The 8,881-nt window shown below is 48.3% G+C and overlaps 1 pseudogene; it reads left to right on the top strand.

The window, feature by feature from the left end:
* The first annotated feature begins 350 nt into the window (after positions 1 to 350).
* LOC136456952 (protein ANTAGONIST OF LIKE HETEROCHROMATIN PROTEIN 1-like) lies at positions 351 to 4,646 on the top strand (annotated as a pseudogene).
* The last annotated feature ends 4,235 nt before the right edge of the window (positions 4,647 to 8,881 follow it).

Raw genomic sequence — 8,881 nt, 5'->3', positions numbered from 1 at the left:
TAGGGTACTTGCAAGATGGCTACACTCTTCTTCAGTGTTACAGTGCATCACTTGTTCTGAAGTCAACGAGTCCAATACTCCACTTGGAAGTTTCTGAAACCATGTCTATAATCAGTAACTTCTACATTAATCATGACTAATGTAGAGGAGAAACTAAATAGAAAGGAATCTTAATTTGCAGAAGATATTATTATATGCTATTATTTGTCTAATTTTATGTGCTCTAGTTAGTGGTGGTTGCTGTTGAATTGTTGATTTTCATGTGCGTGAATAAATTGTTGGCGGGTACGGGTGACCCGACGGGTATGATTTACCCGGCCGGGTATGGGTCTGGGGAAAATTCCCCACCCATGACGAGTATGGGTATTCTGACGGTACCAAATTTTTATGGTGGGGATGGGTCTGGGATGACCATACCGATGGGGATTTACTCATTGCCACCCTTAGTTTTTCCTGTCCTGTAGTGCTAAAGCTAAAGCTAATTGAGATGACAACCAAGAAGGAGTGCATGGATTTTATTCCATTAAGAAAACAAAAGCTATATTGCTCCTAGAGCAACCACGATGTATATGGACCATATACGTGGGTCATGTGTCAGTAGTCTTTAGCTATGGTAATTACCGCAATGCTGGGCCTTTAGTTAGGAATAAAATATCTAATCTTCCCGACCACTCCACTTTCTTTCCCGTCGGCCCTCCCACCGAAACTCGGATACCTCGCTCGTCGCCGCCGCCGCCCGACCCTCAGCCACCATCGTCGTCGCCCGTCCATCCTTCTCAGACACCGCCACCGCCCGCCCTTGCTTAGTCCGAATCGGACTGCCTCTGATTCCAATCACCATCCCCCAAATCAGATCGACGAGAGCGCGCCCGGCGGCGGCAGGGACTACTTCGTGCTCAGCATGGAGGTCAACGACAAGTTCCGCGGCGCCACCGTGTGGTGCCACTCCATGCCCGCGTCGACTACGTCCATCCGGAGGACGACGGGCGCACGTACCGGCTCGTGTTCCACTTCCACTAGCGCCACCGTGGGCGGATGGCTGCAGCAGCCTCGCGGAAGGTGAGCCGCACGGATAGCTGCGGCGGCGGCGTGAGTGGCGGCGTGAGTGGCCCGGATGGCTGTGGCGGCCTCGCGGGCGGCGCGGATGGCCGGGCGGCAGCCTTGAGGGCCGGGACGGAGAGAGACGGAGGAACGGAGAGAGAAATATTTTTTTATCGCTTATGGCGGTCCATAGCCTTACGGACAACTTTAGCTTGACTCCTCTATTGCTTCTCCCATGATGTTTCAGCCAGTCCACGACGAATAATTTAGTCCCCTGTTTATGGAGCACACTGTGGTTGCTCTTATCTTTTGAAGCTGCACTACATCTGTCTACAAAAGAATATAATTCTAAATGCAAATTTGGTTAATGTGTCTAAACATTTGACAAATATATATATATATATATATATATATATATATATATATATATATATATATATATATATATATATATATATATATATATATATATAATGTTTATGATACTAAATAAGTATGGTATAAAAATATATTTCATGATAAATCTAATGATATTTATTTGATATTATAAATATCAATACCTCTTTATTTATAGTTAGTCAAATTCAAGATACTTTTATTTAATAGTGTGCTAGAATTGTGTTCTTTTGTGAATGGAAAGAGAAAGAGAGTATACATAACTTATGGTTATGGCTACAAACTTGTAGCAGCAAGTATGTCTCCCTCTAGATCAGAATTTCTTTCCACCTGGCTGAAGAATGTAATCCTCACAATCCCTGATGAATGAATGAAACTTTGATTCGAAAAAATAAGATAAGAATTTCTTTTCCTATTCCTCCTGTCACTCCTAAAAGGAAAAAAACAAACTGGAATAAGAATATATTTCAACTAAGAATTCAAATTCAAGAAAAATGTCTGTGAGTCAAAAATTTATATATTCTAGAAACTTTGAAGAAAAAAAAACAAGCCAAGAAACGTTTTAAATTGAACATGTTAATTATAAGGTTTAAGTTTAATTGACAAGCAAAAATTGAGGGACGCCGTACGTGCCAGTGGGAGAAATGGACGTCTCGACGGCGACGATTCAGACTTCATGGTGGCGAACGAATATCTCGTGGAAGATTCCGATGATGAGGAGCTCCTCCTGCAGGTACTAACTGTGTCGGCAGGGATCTCCGCATCCATCTCTTGGCCGTCTTGGGCCAATGCCGAATGCTCTCGGATTCCTGGTGGATCGCCGGGAGCAATCGCCTGCACGGAATCGGCATCAGCGAACCTGTCCTCCACGATACGTGTATTGTTTCCGTTAGCTCGTCTCTTCTTGCAAAGGTTTACCGGCAAAAGGCAGCGCCAAACAGATGAGACCCAACAACGGATGCACCACCACTCACCGTCAGCGTACACATCAATCCATCTCGGCGTAGATGGGGTCCAGCCGCACCTCTGCACCAGGAATCCAGGACACGGTTTCACTCCTGTAGGGGGTGATTGGTTGCCCCGACGGGGTGGTCCTAAGGCCCATTCGGCACGAGTTGGTGCAGTGAGGGCGTGATTGGTATCCCGACTCGTACCATTTGCCTGCTCCTCTCCATACCTTTTCCCTCCGCCATCCCGCACGCCTCCATCTTTTCGATTTCTCCTTCCCTCTCGGTCCTGGCTCGCTCGGTGCTTGGTAGGAACCTTCGCGCCGAGCGCGGGAGATGAGGTCGTCCGGGCCATAAAGCGCGCGCGGGGGTCTCGGCTAGGGTTACCACCCTCACTTTTCGCCTCTCCTTCTGCCATTGCTCCGGTGCGAACTCCCGTCTTGCTCCCCCTCGACCTCGGTAGCCCTACCGAGGCGACCCTCGCCAGCGGATTTCTCTCGGTCTTCCGGCGCTTGGACGGTATATATGCCACCTACGCTCTTCCCCTCCTCTTCTTCACTGTCGTTTTATTGATTTGTTGGTGGATTTTGCTTGAAATACCAAGAAATCAGGGTTCTTGGTTTGACATCCTCAGATCTGTACGATGCTATACCATCTGTACATGGTGCTTCGTTTTTTGTTTATACCTCATGTTTTGTGTAGATCTTGTACATGCTGATGCCTATTTTGTTGTACACACTGAGCAAAGTGCCTAGAGGTCAATGATGTTGATTGGTTAACAGTATACGCTGAAGGAGCACCCTTTAGTGTGGCAGCCGCGTCTTTCATTGTTCATTTTGTCTGATTTTTTACTTGCTAAGCAGTACATACCCATGTTGCATGCTCGCTTTCTAATGTTGCCCTCCATCCTGTTGTGGTAGACATGGCGTTTGAAGCTAGGCGAAGGGTTGCCGCTGCTGTGGTTGTTGCAGTGGCGGCTTGGTTTTTCATGTGGTTTAGGAGGAGAGTTGAAGATTCACGCTCAGTCACCTATGGTCCCTTGGCTGAGAGGGACATACAGAGGATGACCAACCTTAGATACATCTATGAATCTGATGATGTGCACTGTGTCAACCTTCTTAGAATGAGGAGGGCCCCTTTTTTAACTTTGTGACCTTTTCCGTAGTAGAGAGCTTGTCACTGACAGCATACATGCATCTGTTGAAGAACAAGTAGCCATGTTCTTGCATGTTGGTGGTCACAATGAGAGGTTTAGGGTGGTTGACCTTACCTTCAGGAGGTCCACAAAGATAATTAGTAGGTTCTTCTAGAAGGTGTTATATGTGGTAGGAGAGCTGAGGAATGAATTGATTGTCCCTCCTGCTACCAATATCCATCCTAGGATCCTTGGGAGCAGAAGGTGGTACCCCTATTTCAAGGTTGGTATCCATAACTTATCATACATAGGTCTCATGCATTATCAGTTTAGTGTCAATGTTCACTTGCACTCATGTTTTTTTTCAATTAGGACTGCATAGGAGCAATTGATGGTACTCATGTATTAGCTAGAGTGCCGGTGAAGATGCAAGCTGCCTTTAGATGCAGGAAGCACACCATCACGCAAAATGTGTTGGCAGCCGTGGACTTTGACCTCAGATTCACCTATGTGCTTGCTGGTTGGGAGGGATCTGCACATTATGCTTTTATCTTGTCTGATGCTCTTGAAAGAGATGATGGCCTTAGAGTGCCACTGGTATCATCCAAACCAAAAAAAAACTTTGACACTTTGCTTAATCATAAATGAAACTACTAAAACATGTTCCTATCTGCTAATTTTTAGGTAAATTCTATCTTGTCGATGCTGGCTATGCAGTGAGTCCTGGTTTCTTGCCACCATTTCGTGCCACAAGGTACCATTTGAGGGAGTTTGATTCAAACCGACCTCAAAATCAAAGAGAGCTTTTTAATCTAAGGCATTCGTCTCGTAGAGTAACAGTTGAGAGGGCTTTTGGGGTTCTAAAGAATAGAATAAGGATATTGGATAACAAACCTTTCCACCCATACAAGACCCAAGTTAAGCTTGTTCTAGCCTGTTGTATTCTTCACAATTGGATCCTCAGGCATGGGCAGGACGAGCATATGCCTGCTGAATCCACATGGACACCTAACATCAATGATAATGCCTCACAACCAGATCATATCCCTGACAATGGTACCTGGGCACAACAGAGGGAGACATGGGCTGCACAGATGTGGCAAAACATGGGGAATTCTAGGGTGTAGTGGCATGGTGTGTGTATTGTTTAGTAGCATTGGAGAAACTTATATTTTTACTGAGACCTATGGCACTTTGCAATGATGTAGTACCTATTCCTTTTCTGCCTATTTGATGTGTTCAACTTGTATTTCATACCATGCAATTTGTTTTCCTTACGTACTGGTTATGGATAGGAAATGGACAATGTGCCTGACCAGGTTGTTAACATTGGTGGTGAGGACAATGTGGTGGAATAGGGTGGGGTAGTTGCTGCTGATGATGGCAACCAAGCAGCCCCTCAGCCCAATGGCCCTATGCATTGGAGTCCTATCCAGTCTGGGTTCATGCTTAGGAGGTTCCATGTTTTGGTGGGGCAGGAGGTCAAAACTGAGAAAGGGTTCAAGGAGGTACATGTTAGGCAGGTTGCACTCATGGTCTCTGAGTTTGCTAGGGTCAATGTGACCACCCAGCAGATTTACAATCACCTAAGAAAATGGAGGCAAAGGTGGGTTAAGGTTGTTAGGCTCAAGGATTTGAGTGGTGCTCTATGGGATGAGGACCACCATATGATAGTACTTGATGATGAACACCTGCTAGGCCACACCAAGGTTAGAAACTGTTTGGATAACACCTCAGCTATCCCTTCTCTTTTGTTTTGCTCCCCTATGTATAATAGTTGCATCTGTATCACTAACTAGGACCATCCTGCTGATGCTAAGTTCTTGAACACACCAATAGAGAACTATGTTCAGATGGAGGCCATCTTTGGTGGTAACCAGGCAATAGGCAGGTATGCAATGGGCTCAAATGAGCCTTTGGGTACTCCAACCGACATTGGCCAAGGTGATATTGATACCATTGAGGACAACACTAACTTAGGTGGCACAGAGGCTGAATCCTGAAAGGGAACTCCTTCTGGTATGGAAGGCTCTAAGGGTTCTGATACCAAGGGCCAGGAGGAAAGGGGTGGCAAGAGAAGGAAGCTTGCCCCAGAGGAAAAAGACCTCATGAATGGAATGATCAAGGCTATAGAGTCTGTAGGAGATGCCCTCAAGACTCCACAGCACAATGAGGTGCATTAGGATCTTTATGGCTGTGTTATGGACTGCCCTGGGTACTCACAGGAGGCACTCATGTTTGCCTTGGTTTACGTGCTGAAGAACAAGGCTGAGGGACTTTGCTTTGTTTAGATGACAGAGGCTCATAGGATCCTGTGGCTTAGGACCTACATGAGCACAACCTACTTTGCGTAGATGCATACTAGCTGGCCTCTCCACTTTTGCATATAGCCATGCTAATTGTCTTATGTTGTAGGAAGTATTTTGATGTGTAGCACTTACCTCAACTGATGCTACAAAGAACCATTTGCCGCCTAACCAAGGCTGCATCTAGTCTGGAATAGCATAGGAGCCATGGTGATGAATGTGAGGCTTTGTTCATCTGTGTGTTGTAGACATTAACAAAGGGTGATTGTCAGTTCACCTAATACATTTCAGATGATGTTATTGTTCTTGTAGGAGTTCCTATTTGGCCGATGATGCAAACTATAGCAATCTGAGGTGGCTGTGGGTATTATTCCTATTGTTGCTTTATTGTCTGCTTGTGTTTTCTCATGTCTTTCATCAAACCGTGGGATACATCCATTCCCAAGTAACTATTTTAGGCATGCCTACCGGATAGCTGGGATGGACGTGTCCCATGGTTCCATGGGAGTCATGAACTTGCCTTAGCAATTTGTGTTCTTATTTGCCACCTAGGATGATTGGTGAGGATGGATGAGCTACAACTGCAACTGCAACCCCCAACCTACTCAGGATCGGGTCAGACACCTCAAGTCGGAGTAGCAATTCGGGCACAGCAGAGGTAGAATAGGGGAATCGAAACATCTAGTGCCCTAACATCAAATCTTTTGCTAGGCTTTTGGGAATGGGCCTCGGGAGACGGACAAACATTTCAACCGCCTTAGTTAATGCCTCAGAATAATCAAGGTGGTTGTTTTTTATTAACCGAGGTGGTCACAGTCAACCGCCTCGTAAAATAGATTTACCGAGGCAGTTAAAAAATAACTGTCTAGGAAAATCAGGCCATTGGCCCACCTCGGTTAATATGGCCAAGGCCCAAGAGGCCCAGATGAGGCTCGATAGGCATGGGTATAAAATCACGACTTAGGGTTTCAATCCCACACCCGTTACATCTCCTCTCCCTTCTGAGCGAGTGGCGCCCTCGCTCCCTCCCTCTCCCTCTCTAGTGGGCAGCGCCTCACTCCCTCCCTCACGGTGCCCTCTCTCCTCCCTCCCGAGGGGGCCATGCCTCCCTCCCTCCCTCGGTCACGGCGCCCTCTCTCATCCCTCCGGTGCCCTCTCCCTCTCCCTCTCTCTGCCACCCGACGACGGCGCTGCACCTCTCAGTGGATCTAGGGTGGCGGTGGCGCATGGGGTGGCGTGGATCTAGGGTTGGGCAGCGTAGATCGAGGGCGGGGTGGCGTGGATCGAGGGCGGGGTAGCACAGATCGAGGGCGGGGCAGCGCAGATCCAGGGCGTTGTGGCGTGGATCTAGGGCTGGGGGCCCCATCCGCGGTGATGCGTGAGGTCACCCACACCCGCGGTGGATCTACTACGACGGCTGTGGATCTGTGTGGTGGCGATGCTGGCAAGGATCCAGGGTGGGGCGGCGCAGATCCATAGCGTGGCGGCACAGATCCAGGCCTGAGGGCCCCATCCACGGTGGCACGTGAGGTCGCCCACACCAGTGCGGCGAGCTGCCGGCACGAACGCAGACGCGGCAGGTCACGGCTCCCCCGACGACAGCGGCATGCAGGGGCGGCAGAGCCAGGCCCAGATCTAGGCTTTTTCTTTTTTTTTCAATTTACCGAGGCAGGTATCAAACCGCCTTAGAAAATATCCTATTTACCCAAACCTTTCTGCCGAGGCGGTTGCAAAAACCGTCTCGCTTAAGGCTTTTTGCCCGCCTCAGTTAACATTTCTCTAGTAGTGAACCAGACGGGGCTAGTGTCCACATGCCCGTGACTACTGCGCCTGCTTCGCGTGGGGACCCACGCCGCTCTGTGTCCTGCGTCGCTTCGTGTTCCACGTCCGCACCGTGGCCCACGCGTGCTTTTTGTCCTGTGCCCACACCGTGGCGACCCTCCACACCCCCACGCATGTAGACGGGCCCAGCAACCACAGATTGGTCCCACTGCAATATGCGCAACACCAAGATCTACTTTTGCAATATCTAGATGAAACACTTACAACATGCGTCCGAAACAATTAAAACACTTGCAGCATACGTCTGAAACACCTGGAAAACATGTTTGTAGCCATTGCAAAACATATGCAACATCCAGATAAAATATTTGCAACATATGTATGAAACAACTGAAACACTTCAAACATATACTTGCAACATGCATGTATATGCAACATCCTGATTTACTTTTACAACATCTAGATGAAACAATGGCAACATATGTCTGAAACAGATGAAACATTTGGGACAGAAACTTAAAAACACCATTGCAACATGTGCAATTCGATCTACTTTTGCAATATCGATTATAAGACACTTGCAACATACCTCTAAAACACTTGAAATAGACACTTGCAACATGCAGTTTCAACGTAACATCTCTTTGCTGCTTGAGTGAATGGATCCTCATCGGTGTGTGGAGTTCTATCCCAGCCGTCGCGGGCTACACGCGGGTGAGTTCCTCTCCGGCCACGGCGAACTGGGTAGGCGAGCGCGAGATGTGCGTGGGTGGGCTCTGTCTAAGGCTGTGAGCTACATGCGTGCGAGCTCCACACCCGGCCGCAGCGAGCTAGGTGGGCGGAGGCGGAGGCCTTCTTAGCTGCGGACTAGGCGTCTGGCCCCCATGGTGGAGGCGGCAGCGGTCTCCCTCACCATGGCGCGCTGTCTAGCGTGGACGGTAGAGCTCATGCGTACGTGGCTAGCGGCTGCGCCCGACACTCGTGTGTATGCAAACGGCGGCGCCGCTCGTTCGGATGTGGGCGCTAGCAGAGCTCGTGCATATGCGATCGAAGGATGGGCGGTGCGGTGCGGTGGAGCCAATGTGAATGGAGAAGATAAGATGTCGCTCTCTTTTCTTTTTATTTTATTTTTTTTGGAGAAACCGTATGTCGATGAGGGGAGCAGGTTTGTGCACCGGTCCACAGTCCAGCTAGCTATGTCTGGACTGACCGATGCGGAAGGGACGCTCGTGGTGGAGCATTATCGTAGGGGAATTGGAAGAGGAGAAACATGT

This window comes from Miscanthus floridulus, chromosome 1 (genome assembly GCF_019320115.1).
Source record: "Miscanthus floridulus cultivar M001 chromosome 1, ASM1932011v1, whole genome shotgun sequence".
In the NCBI taxonomy this organism is placed as follows: domain Eukaryota; kingdom Viridiplantae; phylum Streptophyta; class Magnoliopsida; order Poales; family Poaceae; genus Miscanthus; species Miscanthus floridulus.
This window is presented reverse-complemented; position numbering and strand designations above follow the sequence as displayed.